Here is a 17,946-nt window from a genome sequence, read left to right on the forward strand (position 1 = left end):
GCAGGCGGCACCGCACCTCGGCCAGAGGCGGCTGCAGCAGTTGCTGCCCTCGTGTCTGCCACCGCCCGTCCAGTCCCTTTTGTGATTACTCTTCCAGCTGCTGGGAACGGACGGGAAAGAGGAGGAGGCGAGAAACTCTCACCGACCCACAGAGGTGAGTGCCGGGCAGAGCATCCTCCATCCTTGCTTGCCACCCTCCTCCCTCCCTCCCTCCCATCCTCTCCATCCTCCCGCCCTCTCTGCTCCCCAACCCTCCCGCCCTCATCCTTCCCAACATTCCTCTCTCCTCTCTCCTCATTTCTCCCTTCCAGCCTTTCTTTCATCCCTTTCTTCCTCTCTCTCAGCCTCACTTCCTTCCCATCATTCTTTCTTCCTCTTCTTTTTTGTCACTCGCCCTAGAGCGCATCCCTTTCCTCTTGTCTCTGTCTGCCGTCCCCTTCCCCACCCCCTCCCTGTTTTATAGACCCCTTCCGTGGGGGAGCATCCCTCGCCTGCTACTACTATCCGGATTCAGGGTCTTCCCGAAATTGGGCACACAGACTTAAGAGAGGCTCTTGCACAGTGGACGCCCTCTAGGATCCTAAATTATTGGGATTAAGGGTCAAGTTGAATAGAGTACTCAGAACTGGGCGAAGAAGGATGAGGAAGAAGCTATGGATTTGTGTTGTATTAGGGTGGGGGTGGGGAGAGCTGTCACTTAGACATGTTGCCAGCAGCTCCCCCTCACCCCTCTCCACCAAGCAGTTTCTTTTTTCTCTCCAAGGTATTGCATATCCCAGCGTGTGCCTCACTAAGTTAAAATCCTGCTTTCTTTGCTTTGATTGTTTCCCCGAGAAAGCCCAGGGAAAGAGTAAGCGAGCAAGGGAACAAGAGAGAAAGAGGGGAGGGGATTGAAAGAGTGGTGGCAGTGGAGGCTGCTATCCTTTTCCTCTAGGCCTCTCGGATTGCCATTTTCAAACCACCCGCCTAATATTGGGCTTGCATTTGAACCCTTGTGTCCTTGGCCTCGTAACCACCTACGTCTCAGGCAGAAACTCGGTAAACTTTCATGGATGTACACCACCATTAGTTATGGAATGTTTTCATCTGCATACAAAACATTGGTTCTGGAAGATAGGAAGCTGAAGCTTGGCAGCGAGATACTTTTGTTCATCATGGGTTAACTTCTAAAGGAGGATCATGGTTAGACAGTTTGGGGAGAAAAGAGGTTTTTCTTCACAGGCTTGTAAATACACCGTTTTGATCGCATTTTCTGTAATCAATCAAATATCTGTATCTTTTCTCATCCACTTTCTAGGATAGTTGGAAAAACATTGTGTGAAGGTGTTTTGGCTTACACCAATGGAGAAGCTGAATTAGCTTTGAGACCATTCATCATTAGAAAGTGAAAAAAAATCAGTTATGTATTCTTTGTTTTCATAAAATGTTATATTTTAGTTTGCACTATTTAGGTTATATTTCAACACCTACTCTTAGATGTATCAATAGTGATTTGACTATTTTCCTTTTTGCAAGCATTGCGATTTAAAAGTTTATACATGGTGGGACAGACAAAGATTACAACGTTTAGCATGTTTGCTATTTAGAAAGTTCAACAGCAATATAAACCAGAAGCAGACTATTTGAGAGTCTACATTTTGCACAGTGCACATTCCTCTTAAAATGCGAGAAAACAAAACAAAGTGAACAATCACCCTCCCGGTCAAATCTTAATATTTAAAGAATAGCTGGGTTTTGTGTTTAAGGTTTGTGAAGGGTCTGAAATGAACCGTGGATTTAGTGAAACTGCCAGTCAGACACTGTACGGTGGAGCAAAATATTGATTTTATCCTTTTCCTTTAAATTATGGAATGACAATAGGGCAATATGCACTTTTGCCTTTTGTGGGAATGTAAAATAAGAGTTGAGCAGAAGAGATTTGCCTTCAGAAGTGATTGAGTGCTGAGTTGATGCCGAGATGGTACAATTAATCATCCGAATCAATGTTTAGGATGTGTTTCATATTAGGAATGAAGGACTCCACCCCTAAACTCCCACCCTGGCCACAATTCCCATGATAGGCATACAATACCATCTATGGCTTGGCAGACTCTGAAACCATGTGGCAGAAGATTGGTTGAATCATCAGCATGACCGACACAGGGATGCAGAATTGTAGTTAATCCTGTCTGAATTTGAGTGGTTGCATTCTTAATAGTGAAGTTCAAAATAGATCTACTTTTTAAAAATTGTTATTTTTTCCTGGGATGTCAGGGTAGTAATTTTATGTGAATTTAAGATGTTCTCTTAGTCCTAATTTACTTGTAAATGACTTTTTCTCTTGGGACTTCTTTACCACTTTGTTTGTTTGGGGACTTCACTTGTGAATGTGGGAAAATGTAACTCCTTTAATCTTTCTATATGGCACTTTTTCGGTTTAGAGTGATGTATATCTATACAGGTTTCTAATACTGTGTTCACTGCCGGGGGTGAGGGGGGGGGAACTTTTATTTGTTTCCATTTAGTGAAAGCAAAATACTCCCAAAAAACTGGAAAATAAAATAACAGTATGTGTATAGCAGACTTTAAGAGAATTGAATAAAATTATTAAAACACAAACTCCAGGGAACAAACCAAGTCTTTAAAAAGCAGCCTGCTACCTGACAATAATCCAGTCTCTAGATAAAGAGTGCCTTCTTATGGAGATTCCCATACGCAAAGGTTTCTATCTTGAGTTGACCAAACTTTCTCCAGTGTAACCAGGTAAAGACCCAGCAGAACATTGTGCGGAATCCAGTAGACAATGCTTTGGATATTTTCTCTGTGTCTCTCTCCCTCAGAACCCTTATGAACCTGCCCAATCCTATGCTAAGTGGTGTGAGGTATTTGAAAGAAGTTAAAAACACTCTCTTTGACCTGACATATTTCACAGTGACAAGGAACAAGATCTTAGGAGTAAACTTTAGATGTAAATTCAGGTTCTACTATTTTAGGAACCATTGTATATTACTTAAGTCTATTATAAAATGGGGTAATGGCAAGCTATGCTGCATGAAATTGTTTAAAGGGTTAAATGTGCTTAGCAAAGAGGAAACAAAGCATGCATTGAGTACGTATTGTTATAATTAGGGGAAAATGTTTCATAACATTTCAAGACAGTCTATGATTATGTACTGGGAAGAAAGAAAAAGTAAATAAGTATTAGTGAAATTTAACAAGGACAGATGACTGTGGTTTGAGGTGGATTATGCAGAGGAGTATCAAGAGCTGACACCAAGACTAATGGGAAGGATTTCACACACAGAGGCAAGCACGACAGCTGAAACCGAAGTCGAGAGGGTGGAAGAAGCAAGCTCTCTATGGAGCACATCAAGAAGATGTGTCCGTTGCTATTGAGTCAATCCCAGCTCAGGTCAACTCGCTTCTTCAGGAGGACCATTACTGGGATAGCTGGTACACTAGTGAGCGTGTGAACGAAGGCTAAACGTATACATTCTGAATTAACTGATGCTGTCACAGGGGATAAGGCAATTTGTAGTGTGTGATCTGTTTTATCACAGAAGACTTAACTACCCGGGAGGGAAGCCTGTGTAAATATTTTGTCTCACCCAAGGTCCTGTCCCAAGACAAAAAAGTCCAAGGTCTGCCATAGTGAGGACCCAGAATATTCTTTTTATCTCTTTTCTTTAAACCTCAAGGCTGAAGGAAAACTTGCCCTTTGTTAAACCGCAAAGAATAAGCACATGATTATTATAATTCCTCTTTATTTTGCCTCAATCCATGAGTATTCAAGGACTGTATCTTAGAGAATAATAACCAGGATTATTTTATTTTGACAGATATGAAGCCTGTACTTTTTAGAGTAGTCACATTTCCACGGAATTAATGTTTTACTACGTTATTGACTTATCCTACCTACCACTATCTCCCTTGTATATTTTAAAACATTACTATTGGGTCCAAATTATGATGATGCCTTTTCAAGTGTTTTACAGGGATACTACAGTATATTGTAGGCAGAGGTACTATGTACTGAGCGTGTTAAGTAACTGTGCAGTATGGTGTGAAAAGTTCTCAGTGACTATGTCTGTTGTATGTTGTCATGTTTTTTGGTTGTCATTCATCACATGTTTTGAAATATTTATCCAGCAGCATAAATAACAGCAATTTAAGCAACAGCATAGATAATATTTTCTGAACTGTTTTATCAAAATTAATTTTCAGAAAAAATCCACTCTAAATAGAAAGATACATTTAACTGCTTTATCTCAGATAGTGACAAGTTATTTTTAAATTTAATTTTTTGTAGTAATAACCACACATAAAATTGGACATGTGAACATTACCTTAAGATATACTTATCACAAACATGAATGCATTTCTAAAAGCTAGTACTTTAACAGATGATAGAGTGCCATATTTTAATTTTCTATTTTGAGGCTTTTTTCAATATTCTGAGGTTTTAAAGATTCAGCAGATCTAAATAAAACATTTTAGATGCATCATTTCCAGTCAGTTTCATATAAGCTCTAGTGATTTTTGAAACAATGTACATGTAGACATTATTTTCTTTACAAGTGAATTTTTCCATACAACTAACCCAACTGTGTCTCTTTAGAATTATGAAAGTGATCATTTGGCTTCATAAATTTGGCTTTATAGAGCTTAATATATTTGACTTTTAGTATTGATAGGGTTTTCTTTGGTTGTAATTAAAGATCTTATACATTGTTTTTTGGGTGACTGGACAACATTCATTAGCAGGAGCTCAATTGTGCTCTCTATAGGTTATGGTGGTGACCACATAGGGAGGTGGAGTAGGCGTAACACAGGACAGTTACTTTTGCTTTACTATTGTCTGGTCAACTAGGAAGAGGGAGTAGTGTCTTGAACTTTGGACTGCAGATCACAGGCTGGTTCAAACTCTAGCTGCTTCGCAGGAGAAAGATGAGGCTAGTTTCTGCAGAGATTGCAGTGTTGGGAACCCTCAGGAGCAGTTCTGTTCTATCCTGTAGGGTCACCATGAATTGGAATTTACTTGACGTTTGTTTCAATTAGGAATTCCCTATATTCTGATACTGATATACTGATATTGATAATGATACTGATATTGTCATACTGATACAATCCATGCTTCGGTTGTTTTAAAACACAGTTGATAAGTTGTAGTGAACAGTTTTTCTCTAACAATTCTAGCTCATTGGAAAACAAAGTCAGATGTTGATTTTTTTTTTCCAGTGTCTTGTTCTTTCTTTCTTTCTTTTTAGTACAAGCACACATACCTTGGAGATCTTCTGGATCTGGTTCCAGCTTACACCACCATTATAAAGTGAAAGTCACAATAAAATGAGCTTGTGCATGAAAGTTCTGTTTAGCCTCTATTATAATTTAATATTGGTGCAACAAAATTAAATATAAGTTTTTAATATGATGAGAATTCAAAGATGACATAGAGACACGCAGTGGGCACGTAACTGTGGAAGAATGGCACCCATGGAGTCGCTCAATTCAAGATTGCTTCAACTCTTCAATTTGCAAAAAGCATAACTCTGTAACTCCCAACAAAGCAAGGAATGCTCTCTCTCTCTTTTCTATAACCTAGTTTTTCTTTATTGGGAGCAGAGTTGTGCCAGGCTTGAGGGAAATTTCTGATTGGAGTGGAGATGCAAAATTAGTTTCTCTTTGATCTCAAGTTTTGGCATCAAAACCAAACCAAAACAAACAAACAAACAAAACCCATAAAAATTATTTTCCTACCTTGCTACATTGTTTCTCCATTAAATGAATGGACATGCCACACAGACATGGGTCAAAAATAACGACTGTTGCTTTATAAGATAATAAGGACCACAGGATGGTTGTAGAAAATCAGTGGAAATTTCTGAGATGTTGTATAAATCAGGCTTTTGTTGTTTTTTAATATATGAGCACTTATCTTCTTAAAGTTCCCTTAGTTTTAGAACTAAAACTGTGATACAAATACACACAGATTTCAAAAAAATCATGGGAAATTGGAATGAAAAAATATTGAAAAATTTTTGCTAACTTCTTGAGCCTTTCCACGCCAACTGTGTGTGGGGGTGGAGGTGGGGGTGAGCTTCAGAAAACTCCTGGAAACGTTATTAGCTTTTAATTCACTTCTTCCCCACATTCATTGAAGACCATCTATGTGTGCATACATTCACATATATGTGCATGCACATAGACACATACACACACACACACACACACCTATTTTTGTTGTGAGGGGCCATTGAGTTGATTCTGATTCATACTGATGCTGGGAACAATAGACCTAAATATTGCCCATCCAGTCCTGCATCATTGTCAAACAATGTCTTGTTTCAGTGACAGGTTTCTCCTGATAATGTGTCCAAAGTGTATGTATATATATATACACACACACACACACACACACACACACACACACACACACACATACACACATATACATATATATACACATATATACACATATATACATATATATATACACACACACATACATATGTACACATTTCTTTTGTACTTCCACAATTCACTCAGAAATCACAATGACTCCGACAACTACCCACAAATATGGGGTTACCATCTGATTTTAATTGGTCAAGATTCAAATTCAATCTTGAAAGTTTAAATCTATAGGCCCCGAAGCAGTTTTGAATACCATTTATCCATTTTTCAGTAAGTAGGTAGAAATATTCTATTGCCATCCAGGAAAGGTTTTGAATTGTCCTTCACTGTTCATAGGAGAGATACGGTGCCCCTCAGTTCTTGAGCATTTATTGCTGTTCTTTGATCTCTTTCTGTGGGCATTGTGGACTGTCAGAGGAATTTCATAACATATGCCTTTTTTGTAATGTGCAAAATTGGCAGAAATATACTAGGCAAAATTTATTTTACTTGACAAAAATAAGTCTAAATTCAAATCCTCCCATGTATTCCTTCTTTATGTATTTTTATCACAATGCCTAGCATTAATTCATTCAGCAGATCTTTTAAAAATATCTGTTCTGCATAGGGAACTGGCCTAGATAATATAATTTTGTAAGAGCATTGATCCAGGAATCAGGATGCCTATGTGCATCCTCCAGTTTTCCTCTGATTAAATAACTGTTACACTACTAAAAAGCCTCAAACTCTTCAACCTTTATTGACTTTATCGGTATTGCAAGTGACTTGGAATAGGTGATATGTAGATTATCTTCCACCTATAAAATTCTGAAATTCAAATAAGAGTTTCCACTTACATTTCAAAATATGGTGATTTATTTCTCACTTTATCCCTTTTGGTTTTTTAGAAACAGAACTGTTGCTGCATGAGGAAAAATCTTTACCCGCAGTAGTCTGTTCTTTTAAAAGTCTCCAAGATAAAAATCAACTAAGTGCCATTTATCTTTCATACTTCTCCGTCCGTTCACCCACCTCTTTTTATCATTACTCCTGGGCTGGAGATACATGTTCGCCGATACCTAGTTGGTGGACTTGCTTGAGTAGTGCCAGTGTCTTTGAACAATCACAGGGCATCTATGCGTTCAGCATGAATGTATATTGTAAGAGCTATATACCCTTAAATGACCATTGCTTTCTCATGTAAGTCCTCGCTTATACCCAGCATCCTCTCCCATGGTATTATGGGTCTCCAGTCGTCCTATGACTCCACTCCCCCATTCCTAGGCTCACGAATGTTAAAGGACATTTGCTGCGAGTATGTTTTGCCTGTAGTAATATACACCTACTTAAAGTACAGTTTGTCCTGTTTTGATAAATATGCCTATGTTACTGCCACTTCAATAAAGATATAGACTATTTCCATTACCCTAAAATGGACCCTTGTACCTGATCTTTGATCCATTACTGTTAATGACTTTTTCCCATGCCAGAAATTGTTCTAGTTTAAATCATAAAGTGTGTAGTCAGTTTAGTCTTTCTACTTGTATTGATACTAGAGTTTTTGATATTCAACCATGATTTTGAGTATCAAATTTCTAGAAGAAAATATGTACTAAAATTTTTTATTATTTCTTAAATAGGATTTAAAAGAGCACTAATTATGAAATTTAAAACAGATGAATTAGACCTAATCGAAATTTTAAAAGTCTGCTCTTCAAAAAATTAAAAAAACTGTTCTGTGCTCTTTTTTGTTATCTCTACCCCAAACTCTATATATCAGATAAAAGTTTTATCTAGATTGTGTCTAGAACTTTTGCACCTATGAACAAGAGAACAGCCAGCCTAAGCATGAAATCATGACAAATAGTTCAAGAAGCACTTCCTACGCTAACATAGACATTTACCAGCGAGTCCCTGGAATGGTGCACAGCACTGTTACTCATCAAACAAATGAAATTCATGAGCGCCTTGCCATACTGTGTAAACAATAGAGTGACAATACAAGCTCCATTTTAGAAGGGATGTAGGCGCCGTAGTGGAATACTGTGAATGGTTGGGCTGCTACCTCAAGGTTTCCAGTTCAAAACTCCCAGCTCCTTCGAAGCAGAAGATTGATCTTTTTACTCCATAAGCATGTGCAGTCTTGGAAACTCACAAGAGCAGTTCTACTTTCTCCTACAGGGTCACTCTAAGTGAGAATGCACTTGGTAGCAGGGAACTTGTTTCTGGAGCTTGGTAGAGAAACAGCAACAGTTATATATTGCTGATAGTCAAGTAAAACGGTACACACACTATGGAAAATTGTTTGGCTGTTGCTCTGAATGTTAAAAATACTCTTTCTTTTGAAAACAAATACACAATGACTTTTACAGTAAAATTAATAGCAACTTTATTCACAATAGCTTCACACTTGATGTTACCCAAGTGTCCATCAAATTTCAAAAGTTACTCTTTTGGTTGTCCAAATCAATATATGTAAACTGACAGCAATGGAAAGGAATATATTAGAAAAGATGCATAAAAACAACCGAGATCTGGGGGGTGGGCAGCTCTTAGTGTCATACCTGGGTTTTGCTTCTTACTCTCTGCCCTTCTCTGGTCTCTGGTCCTTCCTGGGTTGGTATCTTCCTCCGTAGTTAGCATGATGGCTGCTGCAGTGTAAACCAAGGCATCAGTAGTTTATGTGTGAAGAGTGAGGAAACTTTTGCCCAAAGCTTTCTTGTAGAATCTTCTGCTCTTATTGCGAACCATCATATGGCCCCTCCCAATGTGATCAGTAACATGGGGAATGGAAATACTACATGTGATCTTGTTGCTCTGGTTAGTTGTCATCCAGTTGCCTTTGACTCATGGTGAACATATGTATCGCACAACAAAATGTTGCCCATCTGTGCCATCTTCAGTGTTGTTGATGTGTTGGAGAACCTTGTTAGACTAACTAGGGTCCACTTGCTGGGGAGGAATCTTAAATCAGCTTTCCCTAAAACATAGGCCATGTGGAGGAGATGGGCATTGCAGACCAGCATAATCATATGTTTAGAAAGTGGAGAGGAGGAAATGCATGTTGGGTAGGCAAACAGGAGTATTTGTTACAATTTGATTTAGAGGCACATCGTGAAATGTTGTCAGGTATGTGGGAAGAAGATTAAAGTGGAAAGATGGAATTTTAGTCCCAGGCTACTACTGTGAAAATGAGTATTAAAAAAGAAAAAAATATATGACAAAACATACCTGAGGATGAGAGGAAGGAAAGAGTTTTGATCCTAGCACATAGCTTGTGAGAAAGAACTTGAGAGAAAGTCTAAAATGGGCAAGCATACAGATATTGCTAGACAGAGCCAGGCCCTTGGGGCTCATGGAGATGGGACAAGAGGAAACGCCGGTGCTGGCAATCGTCCGGAATCCAGGCAGGCAAACCCAATTGCAGTTTGCTCATCTGTGAAATCAGTACCTCAGGCAAGGAGATTTTCATGTGTTGCTTGTTAAAGCAGAAGCCAAAGCAGTAATTATTCTCCATATTTTTAAGGTCCTTTCAATCACTCTCGATTGTGTATCAAGGAGGAGAAGCCTGCCTTCAGATTTCTTCCTACAACTCACTTAGTCCGGTGCTGAGCACAGCGTAGTTCTCTCAGAAGTGCTCGCTGCTCGAATTAATTCTCTGAACCTCTTCTCTTAAAAATGCTAACAAAGTACTAATTAAACACACGTGACAATCATCTATCAAATACTCTCTTCCAAGCTCTGAAGACCGCTGTTTTGAGGTATGCAGCTCAGATGTGAGTACAATAATAGTACCTGATTCATAGGCTGGCAATCTGATAGGGACTGTAAGACAAATATCCACAATCTAATACTAGACAAAAATGTGATCAAGTGCGGCACCGGCTCCACAGTGACAGGGATCATCAGTCTAGGCAGACGTGGCATCAGAAAGGTCACTGCAGCAGTGGTTGGGAGGGAGAGTATGAAGGAGGGGTTGACCTTGCATTAGTACTTTGTAATTCAGTCCCGCTTTGGTCTGGGGACTGGGACGGGGCTGAGCCAGCAGGGAGATGGGATCAATGAGCACAGCAGTGGGAGAGGTGGAGAAGTCACATCCAGGAGAACTGAAGCTGGCAAGCTGAGGAAAGCTGATAACTGCTCAGTAGGCAGCTGAAAAGTGGGTCTGATTCGAAGCAGAGAGGCCAGAAGTAGGGAAATACTCTTGGTTGGGCCTTATCTGTATAAAGGTATCCCAGGAATTCAATAACAGAAGACACACTGTTTCAAAAAGAACATGTTTTGTCTTTTATGCTTACAGTAATACAAGCCCATTGTAGAACTTGTGGAAAATAACAAGAAAAAGAACCATAAACTAGAAACTGTGTAGTTCAACTAGCCAGTGAAATTTAATAAATTTCTAGCCTCCTCCACCTCACTCTCCTTTTATGCCTAAGTTTGAAGGAGCCTTAGTGACACTGTCAGGTAAATATTGGATTGCTAACTACAAGGTTGATGGTTCAAACCCACTAGCTTGTCCACAGAAGCAAGATGATGCTATCTTAATTTGTAAATTCCATCGATGATAGAGGCTTTAGTTTATCACTTCAAGTTTATTTTAAAACACAGCTGAGAATATATATGTGTATACATCTGTCTCTTATTTTTTTAACTACAATATCTATCTGTATATATTTTGTATACTTTAATACATATGTGTACATTTTATATTTTTAACTACAAATATATATGTATATACATTTGCATTTTAATTTTTAAACTATAAATATTTAAGCAACTCTGGGAAAATAAATATCTTTTTCCACATTAATTTCTTCATCATCTTATACTGAAATTTGAGTGTGCAGTTTTGGTTATTTACGGAGAACACATTTTGTTTGGTTACCTTGAAATATGGTTGTGTCAAGGATAGGAGACTGACTTTGGTGACCCCGAAGAGTGCCTCAAAAAAATAGATGATCTTTTCTACATAGCAGGTGATACGAGGTGGCACAAACAATTAAATGGTGTCAAGTGCTGACAGTGACGTTGGTGCCCGGGAGGAAAGGCATGATGGCTCTACTGCCAAACCTATGGGAAACAGTTCCTTTCTGAAACACGTGGGGTTATCATGATTCAGAATCAGTTGGATAGCATCCCTGATTGTGATGTATGTGTAGCAATCAACTCTCTTTTATACTAGTATAAGTAACAACATGCTATTTTGTACTTTCTTTTACTTAACATTTTGCTTAGAGATCTCTCCATGCTGGCTCATGTAGATAGACTCATTTGTTTTTGGGCTGTGGCCTGTTATTTTTGATAGTGTGGCCCTACAATCTCTGTGCTTTTATAGACATTTAGATTGTTTCCACTATCTTACTGTTTCAGACACTATGTGGTGAATATTTTTATATGACTTTTTTTGTTCACACTTACTAAAAATGTTTCCCCTTCAGGAGAAAGACAAGGCTTTCTACTCTGTTAGAGTAAGAATTCTTGGAAATTCAGTTTTCCCCTGTCCTATAGGATCAGTATGCGCTGCCACTGACTTAGTGACAGTGAGTTTTTAAGGGTAGACTTGGTATTTTATGTAGATGGTCATAGATAATGCCAAATTGCTCCTCAAATTGGTGGTACTACAAACAATACAAAGGTACATACAAAGGGATACCCGAATAAAGCTCTGCTGTGCGGAGCTTTTGCAGTATGCATTTTTTCCTTTAGGAGAGCATCCAGCAACTCACTCTGAGTTAGTGCACCCAGTGGCGTCACCTGGGAAGGTTCTTTCTGGTCACAGTGAATCTTTTCATGAAAGCAGTTTCACTTGAACCTCATTTTTGTGATGGCTGACTTAAGAAAACAGTTTGAGGCTGTGAAATTTTGTTTCCTGCTCGGGAAAAATGCTGCAGGAACTCCAGTGATGTTACACACAGCTTACAAGGACAGTTCTATGGGAAAAACTCAAGTGTACTGAGTGGTTTTCTAATTTAAAAAGGTGAAATGTTGATTAATGACAAACCTCGTTCTGCATGTCCATCAACTTCCCAAACAGATGAAAATGTCTACAAAATTCAAGCACTTGTGCTCAAAGACCAACGACAGACCGTTGAAGAGACGGGGCAATCATCTGGACTATCTTGGAGCTTGGTTCAGTGAATTTTAATGGAAGATTTGGGAATGACAAGGGTTGCTGTGAAATTTGTGCCTAGGGTTCTGAATTTGTGCCTCAGGTTCTGACTGACCTGGAAAAATAGCGTCCAGTGGATACATGTTGTGCTTTGAAAGAACAGCTCTGAAGAGACCCAGACTTTTTTTCCCCCCAAGGTCATTCCTGATGACGAGTCATGGTGATATTCTTAGGACCCTGAAAGCAAACATCAATCAAGCCAGGAGAAGATACCCCCCAAAAGCTCATCAAGTGAAATCACAGATCAAGAGGATGCTCATTTTTTTCCCCTGATGTGAGGGGGATAGTGCATTTGCAGTTCATTCTACCAGTTCAGACTGTTAATCAAGCTTTCTATTTAGAGGTTCTGAAAAGATTGTGTAACAGTGTACAACAAAAAAAAGGCCCGATTTGTGGATTGGTTTTGCCACCAGGACAATGCACCTGCTCACGCAATCATCTTGTTGTATCAGTTTTGGGCAAAAAACATCATGCCTCTCTTGTCCCGTACATCTTACTCACCTGACCTTGTTCCATGCGACTTCTTTTTGTTTCCAAGAATGAAAAGGGACATGAAAGGACAGCGATTTGAAGACATAGAAGAGGTGAACAAAAAAAGAAGGGTTTAGCTGCCAGCCATTCAAACAGATGACTTTGAAAAATGTTTCCAAGAATAGAATGGCATAATTGACAATGTATTAAGTGTGATGGAGAATACTTTGAAGGTGATAAGGTTATTTTGTAAAAAATTTACATAGATAGCTTTGAAAAAATCCATTTTTTGGAGGGGATAACTCCTTGTATTCCATTAACAGATGTACGAATACACATTTATTTATCTGTTTGCTAGGACACAATCATTTTGAACTTCTGAAAATCTACCAATGAATAGGAAATAAAGAGACTAACTCTTTGTTATATAGATTTGTTTCTCTATCTAAAATGGTTCTCGCTTTTTGTCTTCTAATGTTATTTCTGCTTTGATGCTCCTGTTAATGTCTTTATCCATTTTTTTTCATAGTGGATTATTTACCTTTTTTATGTATAAGATTTCATTATATGTATAAATAAATATTTGTCTGTTTTTTTTACTTGTTTGAAATTGCTCTCATTTTAGAGCTTTATGGTATGTTGTGATATCCTATAGGCAGTGTTTTTTCCTTTTCTAAAGTTCCTTATATATCTTGCACTCTTTTCCCAGACAAGATAATTGCATCATAAAATTAATAAACAACTCTTTTGTGGTCCTAACTAAGATTGTATTTAATTTAAGGTAATTTGGGGGAAGAAGTGAAAACTTTCAAATTCTATTCTTTCCCTTGCCATGCCGCTTTATTTATTCAACTCTTTTTGACATTCTTCAATTACATGAACCAATCTTTTCCTAATAGAGCACTTTCTCCTTTTTTGTTGTTTATTATGAACTCGTATATATAATATATATAAAACTATATATATATATATATGAGGTAGTATTGGATTAATTCGGATCAGAGTAGACTCAATGGCAGTGGGGGGGTGGGCAAGAAGGAGGTCTTTCTTTTGCATTTTCTAACTAGTTGCTGGCAATGGAGAAATTAGCTTTCTCTGATTTTGTATTGAAAATATATTTGTTTGAATAAATTGTTATTTCTCTGTGTTCTCAGTAGTTTGTTCTATCTCTTTGTGTAGTAAAACTATGACTTATTTAGATACAAATGTTTAAAAATCTACTTGAAAATAAAAATGACAAACTTTTATTTATTCTTTAATTTGCTTCTGTTTGATGATCCATTTTCTGTTCATACTTAGATTTAGTAACAGCAAGCATCTTCCTATCGGAAATATACTGCCTATACTGTGGTTCAAATGTGTTTGTTTTTTTAAAATTAGTATCATTATCTGTCACTTTTATAGAATACAAACATAATTTTTATACAAATGTCAGTATTTTGTAAATATTTTCTTTATGTTAGGTACAGTATGTGCATACATTTCATATACTCAATAATATTTAAGAAAATCTGATGGTGTAGTGGATTACTCATTGAGCTGTTAGCCACAAAGTCAGTGACTCAAACACACCAGTCATTCCAAGGTTAGAGAGATGTCGACTGCCTCCATAAATACTTAGTCTTGGAAACCTAAAGGGGCAGTTTGTTCTTGTCCTATAGAGTAACTAAGGGTTGAAATCAATTTTTACTTTGTGTTAGGCACAGTATTTACATAGGTCTTATCAACTCATTTTATAATATTTACTAAGCTCTTCACCAATCCTTTTTGAGTTATGCTTTTTTGCATAGTATTCTCAAGGGCACTGGCTATGTCTTTTTGAAGTCCTCAGGTTAAGTTGAATAAGCTGTCAGAAGTTGACAATTGTCTGATGATAGCATATTTCCCCATGACAATGCTCACAATATTAAACTTTTTAAGCTAAATAATGTTATAAAACATTTAAATATAATATTTAAAGTATCTGACACTTTAAATATTATTTTATCATGATTTGGACACTGAAGGTTTTGTCTACATGTTATTGTCATTCTGTGTGTAGTTTTTTTTTTCTGTATAAAATGAACACAATCCTAAGTTCAGTACCATTTAAGACTCAGAAGGCGCCAGGTTGATTTCCCAGCATTTGATTTCTTTGGCCCTCCCAAATCTGAAACCACATGCACTGTCTTCAAGTTGATTCCCGCTGACAATGGCCGTATTTTGCAGAGTGAAACTGCTCCATAGGATTCCTGAATTGCAAATCTTTATAGGAGCAAATGACTTTATCTTTTCCCGATGACTGACAGGTGGGTTCAAAATGCCAACTTTGCAGTGAAAAGCTTACTTTGAAGCACCAGGAATCCTTTTTTGGCAGTATGTTATCTTAAACTTAAGGAGATTTTTAACTTAGGTATTATTTGGAAGATCTTTTTTCATTATGACAAATGGTAGTTTTTAATAAAAAACCTTTTACTGATTCTGCAAATTGAAAAAACTGGGCAAATTCATTTGAATTGTAATTATAGATCTGGCCTAGCCTGTATGCATGCATAGATATCAGTATGCATGCATCTCAGCATTGATTTATCATTAATGAATGCATTAATCCAGTGATCCCCCAATTAAGACACAATAAAGATATAGTGTGACTTTACTGTTGAAAATGAAGGATTATTCTTTGTAGAATATTAATTGAGTGTGGATATGAAATTAGTAGTAAGTCATGGTTCATACATTTTTAAGAGGTTTTTATTAAGGCTGAATTTCTGAATCCAGTTTCAAAGAAAATGTACCTAACATTGTAATAATTATTTTGTTTCTTAAGGAATTATACAAGTAAGTATGCGTTCGAATAATGTTAATTTCATAATAGGTTTGAATAAAGCTATCAAGGTGTAGCATATAGCTGTTTTCATTCTAGCTTGCTTGGATAGTTTCAGACAGATACATTTATCTGATGAAATTTTCTTGGTGCCCGGCCACCTTGGGAAATACAGTTTTGTTTGTTAGTAGTGTCCTGAATATCTGAGTACTTTAGTCCAGGTGCCTTGCATTTTCTCTTCTCTTACAATTAAAGATTTGGCCTTAAGTAAGACAAATTAATATTTGGGGGCCTCTAAAAGTTTATGAAAATTTCATTATCTTGGCATTCAAGTTTCTATGAGATTTTTAAGCCCCATTTATTGAGGGGGTAACCCCCACCAAAAAACTGGATTTTTTTTCAAAGCTTTGTATGTATGTATGTATGTATGTATGCATGTATGTATTTTTCAACAAAACAACCTTATCACCTTCAATGTACTCTCCATTACACTTAATACGTTTGTCAAATCATTGATTCCATTTTTTGAAACAATTTTCACACTCATCTGTTTGCATGGCTGACAGCACCTCCCTTTCTCTTTTCTTCACCTCTTCTATGTCCTTTAATGTCCCTCTTCATTCTTGGAAACAAAAAGAAGTCAAATAGAGTGAGGTCAGGTGAATAAGGTGCTTGGGGCAAGAGAGGCATGCTATTTTTTGCCCCAAAATGGCACAAGATGGCTGTGTGAGTAGGTGCATTGACATGGTTTCAAAACCAGTCCCCTGTATGCCCCAAATCAAGTCTTTTTGTTGCACACTGTTATGCAATCTTTTCAGAACCTCTAAATCATTGGTTCTCAATCTTCCTAATGCCGTGACCCTTTAATACTCTTCCTCATGTTGTGGTGACTCCCCAACCACAAAATTATTTTTGTTACCACTTCATAACTGTAATTTTGCTAGTTATGAATTGGGCAACCCCTGAAAGGGTCGTTAAGCCCCAAAAGGGGTTGCAACCCACAGGTTGAGAACTGGTGCTCTAAATAGAAAGCGTGACTAACAGTCTGACCTGGTGGATTGAACTCCAAATGCACTACAAGTCGACATTTTTGCCTGTTTGGGAAGTTGACAGATGTCCAGAATGAAGTTTGTCATCAATCGACATTTCACCTTTTTTGAAATGAAAAACCATTCATACCCTTGAGTATTTCCCATAGCACTGTCCTTGTAAGCAGTGTTCAGCATCACAGCAGTTTTTGTGGCATTTTTCCCAAGCAAGAAACAAAATTACACAGCTGTATGCTATTCTCTTAGATCAGCCAAAACAAGGTTTGAATGAACCTGGTTTTATAAAAATGTTCACTGTCACCAGGGAGAACATCCCCAGGTGACACTACTGGATGCACTAATTAACTCACAGGGAGTTGCTTGATGCTCGCTTAGTGGGGAAAATGTGTACAAAGAAAGCTCCGCTCTGCCAGCACAATTCTAGATTTTTGGGGGGTATCCCCTCGTGTAAAGAAGCAAAAGCAATCAAGGATACCATTTATTCCATTCTACTTTCTGTGTAATAGAATGTTATGTGAAAAAAAAAAAAGAATGTTATGTGATTGTGCTATTGTGTGGACATCATATTATGCAAGCAGTCTCTGGATTAGGGAAGGAATTCTCTTCCTAAGTCTATCTTTAAGTCAGATTTAGACTTTGAATCAGTACAGATTGCCCTGGTTTAATTCCACATCTTGTTAAGTGCCCTTGAGAGGGTTGGGACCCATAGTGAGCCATGGGCAACAGGGTGAAACACCGTAGCATCCTGTGTGACCCTCACCATCACTGTCCTGTCTGAGCCCATTGCTGCAGCCACGGTGTCACTTCATCTTGTTCAGGGTCTTCTTTTTTTCATCATGCATGCTGTCCTTTTCCAGGACTGGTTTCCCCTGATAATATGGCCAAAGTAAGTGAGAAAAAGCCCCATCATCCTCACTGCTAAGGAGCATTCTGGCTGTATTTTGTCCAACTGTTTGTTCTGCTGACAGTCTACAGTACTTTTTCCCCCCTCCTTTAATAATTAAATCATTTTCTTGGGGGTTCGTACCACTCTTACCACAATCCACACCTACATCCATTGTGTCAAGCACATTTGTACATTT

General features: G+C 37.8%; 1 protein-coding gene across 1 annotated transcript in view; it reads left to right on the top strand.

Moving 5' to 3' along the window:
• The first annotated feature begins 26 nt into the window (after positions 1–26).
• Positions 27–17,946, top strand: part of CTNNA2 (catenin alpha 2) — a 1,370,089-nt gene continuing 1,352,169 nt past the window's right edge. Inside the window, exon 1 of the mRNA XM_013007524.3 lies at positions 27–154. The gene's annotated coding sequence lies outside the window, so the exon portion shown is untranslated. The remainder of the gene's footprint in view (positions 155–17,946) is intronic.

This window comes from Echinops telfairi, unplaced genomic scaffold (assembly GCF_000313985.2).
Source record: "Echinops telfairi isolate 266 unplaced genomic scaffold, ASM31398v2 ScPeMD7_7467;HRSCAF=8505_1, whole genome shotgun sequence".
Lineage (NCBI taxonomy): Eukaryota > Metazoa > Chordata > Mammalia > Afrosoricida > Tenrecidae > Echinops > Echinops telfairi.